Source organism: Helianthus annuus, chromosome 15 (genome assembly GCF_002127325.2).
Source record: "Helianthus annuus cultivar XRQ/B chromosome 15, HanXRQr2.0-SUNRISE, whole genome shotgun sequence".
Lineage (NCBI taxonomy): Eukaryota > Viridiplantae > Streptophyta > Magnoliopsida > Asterales > Asteraceae > Helianthus > Helianthus annuus.
In genome coordinates this window covers 27,758,633-27,775,862 of record NC_035447.2, presented here as the reverse complement: position 1 = coordinate 27,775,862, position 17,230 = coordinate 27,758,633, and the positions used below count along the sequence as shown (strand labels likewise).

General features: G+C 33.9%; 2 long non-coding RNA genes across 4 annotated transcripts; both read right to left on the bottom strand.

The window, feature by feature from the left end:
* Positions 1–5,355: 5,355 nt before the first annotated feature.
* LOC110909477 lies at positions 5,356–6,570 on the bottom strand. 2 transcript variants are annotated; one of them, XR_002575392.1, is made up of 4 exons: positions 6,472–6,570; positions 6,269–6,335; positions 6,082–6,211; positions 5,356–5,588 (listed from the first exon to the last, which is right to left on the bottom strand). It is a non-coding gene; the product is annotated as an uncharacterized LOC110909477 (long non-coding RNA). The 2 variants fall into 2 exon arrangements; XR_002575393.1 differs by lacking the exons at positions 6,082–6,211; positions 6,269–6,335; positions 6,472–6,570 and adding an exon at positions 5,978–6,073.
* Positions 6,571–9,579: 3,009 nt separating this feature from the next.
* Positions 9,580–13,071, bottom strand: LOC118487177. Of its 2 annotated transcripts, none has more exons than XR_004880644.1 (3): positions 12,818–13,071; positions 12,403–12,710; positions 9,580–9,691 (listed from the first exon to the last, which is right to left on the bottom strand). It is a non-coding gene; the product is annotated as an uncharacterized LOC118487177 (long non-coding RNA). The 2 variants fall into 2 exon arrangements; XR_004880643.1 differs by having other exon boundaries at positions 12,403–12,563.
* Positions 13,072–17,230: the final 4,159 nt, after the last annotated feature.

The following is a 17,230-nucleotide window of genomic DNA, read 5'->3' as shown; positions in this document are numbered from 1 at the left end:
CCCCTATACCTTCTTTACTTAAAATAAACTATTTTTACGTGCATATTTTTATTTATGTTTCGGTATGAATTCGATTTGCTCTATTTGACGTAAACTTTTTCTAGAAACGAGTTAGATCAAATATAATATGTTTTTGTTTAAAAAACCATTCTTTACGTGCTCACTTCTATGTACGTTTCAGTATAAATTCGAGTTGGTGTATGTTTCAACGTAAACTTTTTTGGGAGATTAGTGAGGTCAAATATAATATGTTTCCGTGTTTATTTTATGAATGTTTCGTCACACCGCAACGTGTATATGTGGTTCAACGTTTTTTTTGTATGTTTTCCCATTTGACATGCCAGGCGCCTTTTTACAAGTTCGTTCCAATGCGCGGGTCCTAAATCGACTTAGTTTCTTATTTCTACGTTTTACGTTCGGTCTAATTTCTTCGCATTAACACGTCGCAACGGGTGCGTGATTCAACGATTTTACGTCTGTTTTTTGGTCAGCGTTATTTTTTCTTTTTTATTTATTTTGTTTTACGAGCTCTTCTGTTGTTGGTGGTGCGGCATTGGGGCTACTTGGCACGATTTTACAAACGTTTTTAACCTTCTTTACTTAAAATAAACTATTTTTAAGTGCATTTTTTATTTAAGTTTCGGTATGAATTCGATTTTCTCTATTTGACGTAAACTTTTCCTGGAAACGAGTTAGATCAAATATAATATGTTTTTGTTTAAAAAACCATTATTTATGTGCTCACTTCTATGTACGTTTCGGTATAAATTCGAGTTGGTGTATATTTCAACGTAAACTACTTTGGGAAATGAGTGAGGTCAAATATAATATGTTTCCATGTTTATTTTATGAATGTTTCGTTAATTTTGTTTCAAACCGAGTGGAGTCAAATTGTGGCTTTTTTCCCCTTTTTCCAAAAATTCTAATTAATCTCTTTTGATTATACGTGACAACTTTTCCGTTATACCCATTACGTTTTCTATGATACGTCTAAATGCAAGTTTTCATATGGTTAACGCATCACATGATGTTTGAACTAATCCATTCGATGTTTACGATGTACCCGCACCGCAACGCGCGCGGGTGTTATTCCTAGTTGATATTAAATATACTATTATTATTACTATTATTTGTATATATGAAATCATTAATCAGAATCCTCCCCAACTCTTTCTCTCTGCAACTTATCTCTCTCTCTCTCTCTAAACTCTATCACCCCACACATATAGAACTGAATCAAACACCCACCACCACCCTCATTGTCACCCTTCACCGGATAACATCCACCACCACCTCTAATCGCCATCGCCCACCAGAAACACTCCACCACCTCTAACCGCTATCACCCACCAGAAACCACCACCGGGATCAGAACCCTAGAAAACTACCAGCCGCTACTTTTAACCACCGGAGACCACCATCGTTCACATCTACCGGCCGGACTACAGTTCATCGAAAAGCTTCTTGAACAAACTGACAAAATCATCTTCTTACATACATCTAATTCCTTATATGTTTCTAATTTCTAGCAGTTTGGATTCACATAGTGGGGCTAATCGTAGTTTTAGGGCGCCGGAAAAAGAAAATCCCGGTACCGCGAAAGACCGGAGGTGTGTTTGTGTTTTTGGGGATTTTGGGGGTTTTTGATTTTGTGGATTTTAAGGTTTTTGAGTTGATTTAGAGATGATGCTTGATTGTAGAGGATAGAGGGTGGTGGTGATGGTGGTTATAGACGATGAAGGGTTGTGGTGGTGTCGACCTGCAACCTCCCCTCGCTCCGGTCACCTGCATACCCGCCACCTACAACCACAACTCCGCCGCGCAACCTCCCTAAAATCGGAACAAAACCTCACCACTAGTACCTCCGCCACACCAGAACTACACCGACCGCCGTCTCCGGATTCCGTCGTTCACCCTCACCGTCACCACTTCACCGCTACCGCTGCCTCTGCTTCCGTGATCAGATTCATATGAGATATTGAATTCGGGTAGGTCTTCAGATTTCCTCTTGGATTTGTGGTGGTGGCGATCGCGTTTGGATGAAGCGAGTCTGTCTTCGAGAATCGTCTCGGTCTTCTGCTAAATTGATGATGAATTTGTAAGAAAGAAGGCAGAGTGAGAGAGAGAGAGAGAGAGAGAGAGAGAATGCAGACTTTTGTTTTGTTTATATTATATAATCCTGATCACATAGTTAAAAAATGTAATAATAGTATAATATAATTATTGCGTGTTTTCGATTAGTATTAATATAAGGATGGTTTAATAAAAAAGATCTAATTATTGTAATTTTTTATTTTATGATAATATTTAATAAAATACATTGTACTTATCTATAAAATTAATTAAATAGTGCATCCTAATATGGTTATTAACATATTTAAATTAAATTTATTATATTAGTAAGGATAAGGATTAAAAAAATATTTTTAAATAAAATGAAAGTATAAACTGTAAAGTTGAAGGAGAGAGTGACCCGTGACAATAAATGGAATCTTATATTAAAAGTTAAATAAGATTTGATGTTTACTAAAAGTTAAATTAGAGTGACATGTGACACTAAGGGGACTTTTTTTATTAGTAGATTTGTTCTTTTATCATCTTCATCGGTAATTAATATTTTGAATGATCTGGTTTTAGAAATATATGTGGTTAATCTATATATATGATTAATCTTAATGAGGTGTTATGTTAGCACATAAAGTAAATATAATAATGCATAAATAATTAAATCGGGGATATTAATAATAAAAAAATAATAATAGTTTTTATAGATAATAATAAACCTACGATTGAAAGGCTTTTGATTTTAAAGGATATTCATATTAAATACATGCATATTAAAAAAAATGTAATGACCCTTTATCGTATGCCATAGAGGTGAAGATAATCTTGATCTTTAATATGTAAAATCGGTATATTCAAGAGATAAAGTAATTCTTATATTTTTATCTATATATCATATAGTATAATTTAGTAACTTAAGTATCATGGTATATCAATTTCTTTTGAGTGAGATGATGCATAAAAAAATTATTTATTAAGGTGGAGAATGGTCTTTATATTAATTTAGTTATTATTATTATTTATTATGGTTGATATTTAGTTATTAGTATTATTTATTATGGTTTATATAGTACTAGTCTAAGTACCCGTGTAATACACGGGTGGCTACACAAAATAATTTAAACTTTAACATTGTTGACATAAATAATTTAATTATGCATACTTTCAAATATTAACGTAAATGATGGAGAGTACATCAAATAATTGAAATACTTGAATACCATAAAATTTCACAACTCATTGAAGATCTCTTTATATACAACATTAGTTGTTTTATTTGTAGGTTTGTCATTGTTGTCAAGTATTAGTTCATAAACTCCATCTCGTGTTTTAACCATTGATAAAGCTACGTACAACTGACTATGTGTGAAGACTGGTTGTCTCAAGTACAAACCAACTTTTGAAACCGACTGCCCCTGGCTTTTGTTGATCGTCATGGCAAAACATAAAGCTATTGAAAACTGCCTCCATTGAAACGCGAAAGGAATCTTTCTATCTGAATTTGCTTTTAATGTTAATGAGATGATTATGCTAATTAAATCAAAATCGGTTTAAAGTTATTATCGGTTTAAACTTATTATTAGTTACTAAATTTAAATTTAAATTTAAATTTAAATTTAAATTAAACTTGAAAATGATTTCCTACTATATACAATTTGATTAATTTTAATGTTAATGAGATTATTATGCTTATTAAATCAAAATTGGTTTAAACGTATTATTAGTTATTGAAATTATATTTAAATTAAACTCGAAAATGATTTCCTACTGTATACAATTTGATTAAAAAAACAAAATTATTTGATAAGTTAAAAAAGATATAACTATTATATTAATTTAATCTTTATGTATTTTAAATCAAATTTTGTGATAAGGAAATGATTAACTATGGAATTTGAATTCGAATTAGTGTTGAAACATTTAATCGATAATTAAGGAATTAAGGAAAAAATTAGTTATTATATTTGTTTTTAATGATAATGAGACTATTATCTTTTTACATTAAATTTTAGTTCATAATTAAGGACATATTTAAATATACATATTCAAGATTCGATGAGCAAATTTTAAACCATAAATTGGCAGTAGCGTTTGAATTTCTGTACCACACGAACTTAACACAAAATTTGCTTATTTGGGTTTTAGTCTAAATGGTCAGGCCAGTTTCAGATTAAACTCGCGAAATAACTTTTGATAATAAAATAAAAAACAACCTGTACTAATTTGAATTTTATTAGCCCTCTAAACAGTGTATGATTTAGTTTATTGCCTTTTTTGAACGGAAAGGAACGACGTGCCAACTACCGTGACATCGGGCGTTGTGGCCAAGGTCGACTACTCGACCGTCGCCAGCCCCTTGGCTCTCCACAGATGCGCGGAAACCCGTCCTCCACCCACCCGAATGCCCGACAATGGATAATCGATAAACCCTCGCCTCCCATCCAAGTCGAACTGGCGCCACTCGTATTCGCTCTTCACCTGGATGCCGTAGAAAATAATGAGGAGGGTGGGAATCGAACTTGGGTCACAAGGAACCTCAATTCTTTCCCAACCACTCTTCATCTGGATTCGCTCTTCAGTTTATTGCCTTCTAGCAACTTGCTAGTATGGCCGGCTTCAATAAAAATCACCCGCCTTTAAGAAAAGGTTAAGCAAAACAAAGCAAACATGCCTCTACATGACCAGGAAGGGGCTGTCTCTTAATGAAATCATTTGTGGCCCTTATGTCTGAATGAATAAGAGGTAACCTTATATCTGACTGGATAAGAGGTAACATCTGAATGGTAAACCATCACATGTCACATTCTTCTACATTATCTTTGTTTAAACTCTTAAATGATTTCATTAAGAGGTAGCCTCTTAATGTCATTCAGATGCTACCAAACAGCCCCGAAGTCTTATAGTCAAGAAACATAATTCTAGTAACCCACCCAATGTTTTAAAAGCTGGTTTTTATACCGTCCCGGATTTGGCTCAAAAACGGTCTAACCGGGTGTATCGGACGGTTCAGCCGGCTGTACCAGACAGTTTAACCAGTTCTACCGTAGTACTGGACGGTTCAATCGGTACAGCCGGCCAGTTTGAACCGGTTATTTAAAACATTGAACCCACCCTCATTACTACTACAAACATAATTCTAAAACAACTCATAACGCGTGTAATTCTTGAAGCAAGTCTTTCGTGTTGTGTGCTCCCATGAAATGTCAATTAAATCAAAAGTGAAACCAAAGAAAAGATTAAGTTATTTTGTTTTCTCCATCATTAATCATCATCATATCACTACACATATTCTTTTTTCAAAGGCAAGTTTTATTTCAACACCAAAAATTATACACAGGCCTAGCAAGTTGTTGTGATCCGAACTTTACAAAAAAATAACCACCCACTGTTCTAAACATAATAACCACACCTAGACCCAACACATATTATAAACTGATTTTTTCCAACGATCCCGCTCCATGCCTTGCAGTTTGGACCTGCATTTCACCCACAAATAAGATGTTGCCTGGGTTTCCCGAACATCACTGCACATAATAAAATGAAGTACATCTCAAGATTAGAAGGAATCAATGGCGGTGAAACGGTATTTGTGATACGTAAAAAAAAGGAAAATAATATAACAAATGAAATTAATATTATAAATTTAATATAAAGCATTTTTCTAATAAGCAAACACATAAAAGTGATATGATCCTATAATTTATTAAGTGCATAGATATTTACCAAATATTAATTTCTAGCTAATATTAACACATAGTTTAAACAGTAATAGTAATTAATTCCATAAAAGGTTAATAGTAACACATAACATAACTAATACTTGTAAATTTGAATAAAACAAAATGATGATAATTATATTTTCATATAAGAAGTTACATATTACATACATAGCATATGATAATAATTTTAGTACCTGTAGTCTTACTTCCATGAAACATCACCAACTAAAATCCAATAACTATCTCATATCTCATTCACAACCTCAAGTATATGACTCTAAAGGACAACATGCCCTACCTGGACAATAGGTATTTGTATTCACACCCAATTCTATCAAAGTTGTTGCAACATCAATTAAGTGTGAATTCATAGAAGCCAATATCAGATGAGTCTTTCCTTCATTATCCATCCACTGCACCTGAAACAACTATTCATACATAATTAAAAAACCGGTTGCGATTAAATCATCATATAAAAAAGTTACCATTCAGTGTAATTTGAAGCTTTCTTTGCATATAAATAGAATCAACTTCCCTCTGACGTTTGCTGGGCTGAAAGGCAAGACTATTATGGTTATAATGTGATGCGTGAAGAAGAATAGGAAATCACATGAATGCAAAAAAATTAATAGTAAAAAGTTCATAAAAGAACATGATTTTTATGTTTAAATTGTAGAAAGATAATTACCCAACTATGCTCGTCCTGGTTAGAATAGTTATCACTTTCGATATAACTTGGGTTATATAAAATGATTTATACAATTACGAAAAACATAAGACCTTTCATGTTTATCTTATTCGGGGAAGTAGAAAGCATGCTATATACATGTAATAAAATGGGCAGAAAAGTACGTGCCTCAAACCAATAGGCAATGGAAACTATAAAAAACATAAATTACAAAAAGAAACAAACTTCAAATATTAGATTACCAGATTATACAACTCCAACGACCTGCCAAACAGATAGTGTAGAATTGTATCTCAAAACCGATTATATATAACATATGGAAATCCACACTTCGGTGGAGTTATACTCTCACTCAGAATCAAGTACATAGGTGATTTGATATTCTTAGTCTATAAATCAAGATGTGGAGGGTCAACTACTACTATCCTTTTTCAACCCTACCTTAAAAACCTAGTTATGTGCAACTAAGAACGATTGTTGACTTTAAAAAGTCAAAAAAACAACTAAAACCAAAGAATTACATATAATGCCACCACGTCAAATCTAATATAAGTATCTCCTGTAGCTGATTGTGGCTAAGATCAATCAGTTGCTTAGCTAAAAAGCCAGTAGACGAAACTGATCCATACGATGTCATTGTGTCGCTGCCACTGAATTAAAAATAAAGAGGTAGGTGATAATTATATAGCTTGGCCTCTTAAAGTTACCGTGGGTGCATAGTTTGCCTATTCTCCTATAAACATGACAGTTAAGTGAACCTCAAAAATTAGAAAATAACGTGAAGCTGCTAAAATACTTGCCAAAAATATTTCCTCAAAAATTAGAAAATAATATGATGCTGCTAAAATACTTGCAACTATAGAAAACATCAAGGACCAAAGTAGAGACGCCCACCAAGCATCATATTTAAGACTATACATTATCATTTTCTAGCAACAATCATTTGAGTTCACATGAGTAGTTGCAAATCATTAATTATATGGCTCAGAACTGGTACAAATAGAGTAATACATTAAAATCTCAATTCTAGCCTAAGAATTGAGTGTAAAAAGGCTAGACCTATAAATATTTCACTAAATGATCCGCTTCCGATTTTGCTCGCTGCGATAACCGAAGAATGAAAAGAGATTACCTGCTTAATCTCGGATCCGATGGTGGTGATTGCCTCAATCGTCCTGTTCCCCAAAAAGAAATGACCTACAAAAACGAAAGCCCCTAAACCAAATATAGGGATGCAACAATAATGGCTTCTGGCAGTGATGGCTAAGATATTACCATCATATATCCCATCTAGCACTTAAAAGATCGACAACGCGAACATGCATTTGAAGGAAAGCCACCAATAATGAATGTTTAAGGGTTGAGAAGGAGAAGTAGGACATGTTCATTTGATCTGCATCACATTCAGTAAAATACATATTAATAAATTAGTTATACAAAATTAGCATTGTTGTATAGCAGCAATTCACGATTGGAGCAAAACTTGTGCTTACACTTGGAAGAGGAAGGGTCTCTAAAAGCTGGGACCGGCTGCCAAGAAAAAGAGCATAGATCTCTCACTAAATAGGTAAAAACAATGTTGAAATAACAATAAAAATCTATAGCAATCAATTCAAATATGTTATTCACATCAATGTTCAAGGTCCTCACTGCCGAAATTTAACTCAAAGCTAAGATTAACTGCTCTTTACCTGAAACAATTGTGCCATCAGACCAGAATTACTGTGCACTTGTTATCGGAAAACAGCTTGGTTCACAACAGCCCATCTTGATTTAGGCTAACTTTATTCCAGTGAGACCCCAACTCTAAAGTCACGTCTGTACATAAAAGTCAAAGTAAAACACACATGGCATATAGAAAGTGAAAACTTTCTATATCCTACCAACAATGAAAAGAAGATGAACATCAAAAACCTTTTCAAGTCAGCATAATAAAGTGATGAAACTGAAGTGACAGAAGAAAAATACCAGCAGCCTACATAAGCTTGGAAAAGACGTAATCATAACGTGCCCGGCAGCCAACCAGCAGAACTTACACACGCATAGCAACAAACATCATAACTGATCATCAAAGGACGAAGAAAACCTAACAAACACATATAAGATAACTAAATGAATTAACCAACAAATAAATAACTAAATTGTGTCCCACGCATAAAAATCCAGTAATCTTTAGCTAATAAATGCTGAAAAGTTCGTCAACCACCACCCCTGGAAAAGTTCCTCAACCACCACCCCTGGCTCTAAACTCGGCTAAAAATGGAATTAATGTCGAACGGGTAATACAGATTATAGGTCACCCAAAGTCTATCTTTAATGCATACAACGGATTGTAACTATAAAAACCAATATTTACTAATAAAAATGAAAAAAAAAAGTTAAGATGTGATTCTATGGGAAGTTTAAACTTAAAAGATTACTTATGCGTATCTAATAGATCAGCACAAGAGCCCCACAACTTCAGCCATATCCCTACCCAACAACTTATTTGACCCATAATATCTTTCTCTCTGTGTCCTTTCTCTAAACTCTATATTCTCTCTACTTCACTGGGCACCACCATACAGCACCACCAAATACATGGAAGTGCAGGTTAAGAAGAACATTGGTGACTCTTACCTTATTTTTACTATCATTGGTGATGGGGAGAGTGGAGGCGTATTCTTATATGGCTTGGCGGAATGTGCTTCCCGCTAAGAAGGTCAACCAAAAGACTCCCAAGGCTATATATCATGCTTTCAGACATTACTCTTCCTATAGGATGGAAACAAATTTCTGAAAAGCAAATGACAAAAAAAATTACTCACGTCATATCTAAAGTAGAAAATCAGTGATTTTGATTTTAAATGTTAAAATGCATCTTTCTATAATAAAAAATACTAATTGTACCAAAACCAGAACACACTGATTCTCCAAAAAAATTGGAAAAAGTAAACATGGAATTTGTGCTTTGGCATTAAAACAATAAATTATATGAAATCCCAAAATTAAAGTTAAAAATAACTCACTTCACCTTAAAATCAAAATCAATCCTTTTGACCACAAAAGTCAAAATGCTCATATTCCCCTGAAAATAATTAAGAACAATATTGTAAAATAATAATGTACCTGTCCTCAGATACAGATACACGGGAGGAGTGAAAGCAAGATTCGTGCTATAACTTTTTCCATCCAGGTTATTCTTCATCAAGCCAAAGCACGAAAGTCAAGGATTACCTTCCTGCAAGAATCTAATGTGTGAATATCGGTTTTTAAATTATGTGAAATATAGAAATACAAAAGTTAAAGGTTTGACCTCATCAAACAAAATTCTATAGGCATTGAGATCGTGACAAAAAGCACCCCCTTTATTTGTTCAAAATTCAAGAGCTTCGACTAAATGTAACACCACTTGAAACCTCATTGCCCATTTCATTGGTTGTGATTTCTCTGAATCACAAGAACTACATTAATCTTTTAAACAATAAAAAACATTACGCTTTGCAAGAGCGAGTGACTGTGAACAAATTATGGATATGTAGATGTTTTGCTTGTTCCTTTATACTTGTTCCTTTAGTTAAAAAAAACAAAGAACTGCTTACAATGAAAAGATGTTTTGCAAGGGTGTTATTGGGCAAATACTCGGTCACAGGTAGTCGTTCTTTGTTTTCACAACAGTAACCAAGAAGATTTAAAATTTTTCAATATTCAAACCCAAATTAAAGAATTGGGAATATTTAAAAAATTTGACAAGAATTGCGAATATTTAGAAAATTTCAAGAATCAAAATCAAATTGAAGATTGAATCGAATAATTCCATCCAATTAAACATCACACATTCGAATTACGATTCAGTGTGTTTTCAAAATAAGTGAAAAAAACTCAAAAAAGTACACAAAAATGAATGATCTTGGAGAATTTACAACAACATTTTTGCAATAGAATCATTTTGATTTGTTCAATTCCTCAAAAGGATTCATGTTTGATCAAATTTAACAAACCAGGCATTTAAATTGCACATACTATACACAAAGATTTACATGGCATATTTCAATTTTCAACAGATAAGAATATTAAAATAGGATCAGGATTTCAAATAGTAACTTTAAAACTACTTTAGGGTTCTAGCAAATTACATTATATAACTGATGCGTGTGTAGTGTGTATATAATTTAGATATATAATTAAGCCCTTTTTATACCTTTAGCCAAGTTTTAAATTTATAAAACACGATATTCACTAACACTAAACACACATATGGGCAAGTGCACCCATCGTGGACGTAGTATAGTGTTGGTAAGATACCGAGGTCGTCCAAGGACACAAGAGCTTTTAATACCGGTTTATCCTCAACGTCTAATCAAATCAAAAAGTGAGAAAAATGTTTTTAAGCTAAGAAAATAAAAACTAACTAAATGCTGAAAAATAAAATAAAAATAAAAACAGATAGACAAGATGAATCACTTGGATCCGACTCGTGTATTAGTATAACCTTTGATTATTTTCGCACTTTTGCACTTGTTTAAGAGATTATCTTAGTTATTGTAGTAGGCCCCTCTTTTGAAGGCGACGTTACCCTCAACCCAGTAGTTTGAGTCAGCAAGGATACAATCCTAAAGGGTTGGATTATTGGAAGATAATGAATTAAGTTATTAATGCAAATTATGGTAGGCCCCGCTTTTGGCGGTGACGTTACCCTCGGCTAAGTAGTCTGAGTCAGCAGGGATACAGTCCTAAATAGCCGGGTTATAGTATTAATAGTAGTTAACTTATGAGGGGGTCAAAGAGTTTGGATCCCCGCCATCCAATACCTATGGGCATTGAAGGAGATCCTACTAAATTTGACCCAGGTCCCAAGCAGGACCTCTAAACGCTGAACAAGGGCAAGACCCTTACCAAACCGTACCCTTAACCCCCGACCAGGTAGCCAACATACCTCCATATAGACCGTGGAGATATGAATGGTGAAAATCTTTTATTTTATATAGACAGTAAAATAATGCCAAGACACCACAGACAAACGATAAGGAAAGATCACCTTCAACATAAGCAACTAGTTATTAAAGTCATTAATACAAAACCAAATAAAAAGTGCAAAAGATTAAAAATAAAAAGTATTATACTAAACACTTGTCTTCACCAAGTGATGTAAGAGACTTAGACAAACATGGCCTTGATTGTCAAGAACTCTTACTATCAATCTTGGATCCCGAGACGACTCACACACTCTACGATGGACAATGGATGATGGTGGTGGATGATGGTGTTATGGTGGTGGTGGGTGGTGGATGAAGTGTGAGAGAGGTGGTGTGCCAAGGGATGAGATGGAATGAAACCAAGCACTCCTATTTATAGGCTGAACAGAAGGCTGGGCACGGCCCCGTGTCCGCTGGACACGCCCCTGTGCCCGTCTGACACTCTCTTTCCTCATTAATTGTAATTCGCAATTACAATTAATGCGCCTGCTGTACTTTCACCACGTCCCCGTGCTCACTGGACACGGCCCCGTGGTGGGCAATAGAAGCTTCTACAAGTTTGTCTTTTCTGCTGCTTCTTGGGCACGGCCCCGTGCTGGCTGAGCACGGGGCGTGTTCAGGCTTCTGATTTCTCTTCTTTGCTTTGGAGGATGCCGTTGAGGGTTCGGGCAGTCTACTTTTATTCCTTTTCTTGTATTTATGCTAGAATTAGTTGCCTTTTTGCTTCTTTTGTTAATTTGAGCTCATTTCATCCTGAAAATACAAAAGGAAGACAAAAACACTCTTTTTCCAACATTAGTACTTAAAAAGGGTTAGTTTTATGCCTTAATTGATGTGATTTATATGTTGCATTTTACACACATCAATAACACATATAAAAACCAAAATAACCATTTAAAGATTTAATCTTTAAAGCATACAGAACAAAACCCACAAAGGAAACACCAAAATTAGCACAAAAGAAAAAAAATGTTACCTTTTGTTGCAGAACTTTTCTTGTTTGCTGATTAAGGTGTGAAAAGAAAGGGTCAAACTTCACCACCTTAAGTTTCATCATCATACTTTTATATCAGTCGGTACATATTAACTCCCGATCTCAAATTGCCACCACAACATTTCCAGGACCAATTACCTAACCTATAACACAAATGAATTAGAAGGTAGGGGGTTGCAAAATAAAATTATGCACTGAAAAATCTGAAACGCGATGTTAGATTTTAGGAAAAATACACTGAAAACCATTAAAAAGCTTGAACAATTCTTGAATGTTGATTTTTAAGAACCCTAAAATATGAACATAGGGATGGTAATAAATCAAGATTAATATACATTATACATGAATCATCAAAGAAAGTTACATTTAGAAGATCAATAATCAAGAAAAAAGTTACCTGGTTGCTTCCAATCGCGATAGAAGATGACGATATCTAGGGTTTTTTAGACAGAAAAGCAAAAACTATTAAAGGGATGGTTGCTTCTAATAGTGATCGAAGATGCAGATATTCATGAATCTTGAAACTCAATTGTTAAAGGAGATCGTGCATTATCTAGGGTTTTTGATTTGAAAACAAAATGTGAAAGGAAAGGATTTCGTAATTTAGGAAATAGGGATTTGATTGAGAAGAGAAATTGAGAGAAATTTATGATTTCCCAATATATAAAGCCGCGGTTTCAAAGAGAAGGAGGAGCAAGCGAATTGAAATCCCGCATATTTTCTGAATTATCTTGAATAAGAGCCATGCCATCTCATGCCACCTCATCAAGTGAGGTGGCAAAGTTATTTTGCTTTAGTATAAGAGATAGATGATAAATTGACACATGGCATTTTGATAAAATCCTTTAGCATGAGAGAATGCCATGTGGCATTAAAGGGACTTTTTTTATTAGTATTATATATATATATATATCTATTTAAATGTCTTTTTTATACCTACACAATAGTTCCTAAACATAAGTTCTTTTACACAATAGTCCTTGATGAGATGAAATGACAAAAATGCCCTCATGTGCAAGGCACATGACCAGATTTAACCAAAAAATCTAACTGGGTTTGCCCTAAAGGACATAACATGCAGGATTTGAAACATTAAGGACAGAACCCGTCAATTTTAAAGGCAAATGACAGCGCCTGAAATTTGGGACAAACATAAAGGACAAAACTTGTAATTTACTCTTAAATTTATAAAACACGACATAATACTATCACTCTCTACAACACGCTAGGGCAAGTGCACCCATCGTTGGCGTAGTATAGTGATGGTAAGATACCGAGGTCATCCAAGGACACAAGACTTTTAATACTGAATTATCGTCAACGTCTAATCGACCCAAATTTTGAGAAAAGTTTTTTAACAAGTAAAAATAAAGAAAGAAATTAAAGTAATAAAAGAAACAAATAAACAAGAGAGAATCACTTGGTTCCGACTCATATTTTATGCATCCTTTGATGATTTCTGCACTTTAGGTTTTTTACGAGATTATCTTAGTTATAGTGGCATGCCCCTCTTTTGGAGGCAACGCTACCCTCAGCCATATTGGTCTGAGTCAGTAGGGATACAGTCACACAAGGCCGGAATATTGAAAGATAATTAAGTCAGTTATTAACGCAAAATGTGGCATGTCCCTCTTTTGGAGGCAATGCTACCATCGGCCATATTGGTCTGAGTCAGCAAGATTACAGTCCCGCAAGGCCGGTTTAAAGTTTTAATAGTAGTTTATTTATAAGGTATTCAAGTCGTTCTTACTTCCCCCCGATTTGATGTTATCTGCCTAAAAGGAAGTCCTAATAAGCTTGAATCAAGTCCTCACAGGATCTATACACTGAACGAGGCTGTCACACCCCAACCGATGGCGGAAACATCCGAGTGAGACGAACGAGATTGCTCGAGACTTCATAACACTAAAGGTGACAAGTATTTAATAAACATTTTCATTTCATTGCTAACATCAAGTACATTGTTTGAAATAGAATACATCGAGTTTGAAACAAATTAATTACAACAATTATCGAATGATTAAACTAATAAACACGATAAAAGTTTGGTGCGTTTCTAGCCATCCTACTAGATTCCGTACATCGTCATCATCATCAAAATCCTGCAATACGTTTTAAAGTATAGTTCAATATAAAAGTATTGGCGAGTATACAAGTTTTGAGTTCTAGTATGTATGTATAAGAGTTTGAACAATCCACATGACAAAAATAGTTAACGAGATTAATGTAAACATGGCATGCAATTATACAAGTCAATCCTCTGCTTACCGCAAGTATTAAAGACTTAACATGACCACAAGACTAAGGGCGGTGCGTTACTCCTATAGCGCTATACATGTTAGGGGGGGGGGGCGTACGAAGTCAATGACAAGTAATCACATAAGAATGTTGTGACAACCGTAAAAAATCCAGGTATCCTACAATCTAATTAATCATGATTAGTGCTTAATGACTGTGTTGAATTACAATTAATTGCTTTCTGATTACTACATCATACTTACATATGCATCACATATTGCATGATGTCACTTCATTATTACATGCAAATCACATTGTCACAAACGATGCACAAAGCATAGTTAGCACAGTTAGCGGATAACTCGGAAAATGCTGACAGGACTCAGCACATAGACAGACAGTGTTTTGAGACCCAGTATGGGCCAGAGACTAAGTACTACACTAGTATAGTGTGTAGGGAAGTAAGGACCACAAAATTGCATGCCTAAGTGATAGTTTGAGTGCCGTAAAGTGCCTAAAACCCACATAAAGTGCTGAATTCAGCATAAATCAGCAAAAATCAGCTTTTTAACAAGCTAGTAACATGCAAAAATATGACTAAATGGTCTTGAATGCTTTCCTAAGTGTCGGGAATTAAAAGTGTCACAAAAGGGTACATAAAGAACACTAAACGGTATAGTTTGACACTTTAACGAACCGGTATCTAACCGAACAACCGGACACTACCCAAAACACCAAAATTACACTAGAAGCATTGTTTTAATATTGCTGAGCTAGTTATGATCCCCGAACACCCTAACACACTATATAACACATAATATGCATAAACACTAAATATCACACTTAGAATCTAACTAAATAACCTAACTTACCATTAAACCCCAACCAATACCCCCCCCCCCTTGTTGTGGACAGTCACCAAGGTGGCCCCACACCTTGATCTTGCTTGATCTTATGAGATATGATTAGATATATGTATTGTACTTGGAAGACACATTATCCATTGGTTAAACTCTTAATATGAGTATAAGTAAGATATGAGAGATCATAACCATCATTATCTTTCACACACTTCACACACCTTCTTCCTCTCTTCTTCTCCCCCCCCCCCTGACGGCCGCAAACAACCACCCACACCACCACCATCTTCAATTCACTTTCATCCATTCCAAGCTCATCACAAGGTGTTAGAAGCAAGATAAGGAGGTTTGGTGGCATTGGAGATTGAAGGACCTCTTTCATTTGCTATTATCCATCACATTTGTCATCATCATCTTCTAGTGCTCTTCCCTAGCCCTTGTGCTAGTAGTAAGCTTCTTGTCACTTGAATTTACTTCTTATGTAGTTAATTAAAAGATGATGTATGATGCAAATCATGAAGAACATTAATGAACAAAGACATAATCTCTAACATAAAGCTTAATAACATAAGAATACATATTGTTTAGTGTTGTCTTGTTTCTTGATGATTGATTATTTGTGTTTGTGATGTTAGACATCATATGAAACCTACTAGATTGTTATTAAACACATGATCTAGTAAGTTAAGGTGATGATCTTGTGAAAGACCAAGATGATCATGCTTTATGTTTTGCATGAACTTGAAAATAAAAATGATTTTGTGAATGACGAAGCATGTAACATGTTACTAGTCATAAACTTGGATGATTTCAAACCTAGTTTTCTCAAGAAACTAAGTTAAATCACAAAATTTACATAAACATGGATTTTAAAGAAACTCACTATGTTTTTAGTGGTGAATCAAGCATAAGAAATACATTGTTAACAAGAAAAATACAAGAAGATTGATTTTTGAAAAATCATCATACAAGTTGTAAAAGACTAAATTTTACAAGAATATGATTTACAAACAAATAACTATATTTTTAAGGATAACAAGGCTTACTTAATGACATAGTAAGTTACTACAAGTTTTCATAAAAGTTCAAGTTCATAAATTACATAATTTTGGCACTAGGTAAGTGTTGATTGAATTGTTTATTGTTTGTGTGATTTTAAAAAGAAAATGATATGCTTTGATAGCATGGACACCTCCATTTTTAGGGGAAACTATGGAAAAATTTTCTAAAAATATAAACACTTAGAAAAAAATATTTTCAAACAAGTATTTATAAGTGTAGTTTAACCATGAGTTTTCTACATAAACCTTGCCATAAATTTTGTTACAAAATACAAATATTGGAGGTTGGTTTTTATAAATGAAAATGGATAAATATATCTTTAGAATATATACATATATATATATATATACATTAAAGACATGATGTGTGTGATTATTTGTATACTTGGTGTAATAGTTATATCATTTTAGGGTTGAAATAATATAACTTAACAAAATACCAAGACTTACAATCCAAAATATTACTAAAAATCTCATGGAATAAAAATACAAGTTACACACATAATATTGTGAAACCGAACGCAAGAACGTAACTTACAAAATATTCCGGAAATTACCTTTATAAATATATTATTGGTAAATAATATTTTGGATACATGAAATGAAAATATGATTTTTGTAAATATTACCAAGTTATATCATATTTTCGAT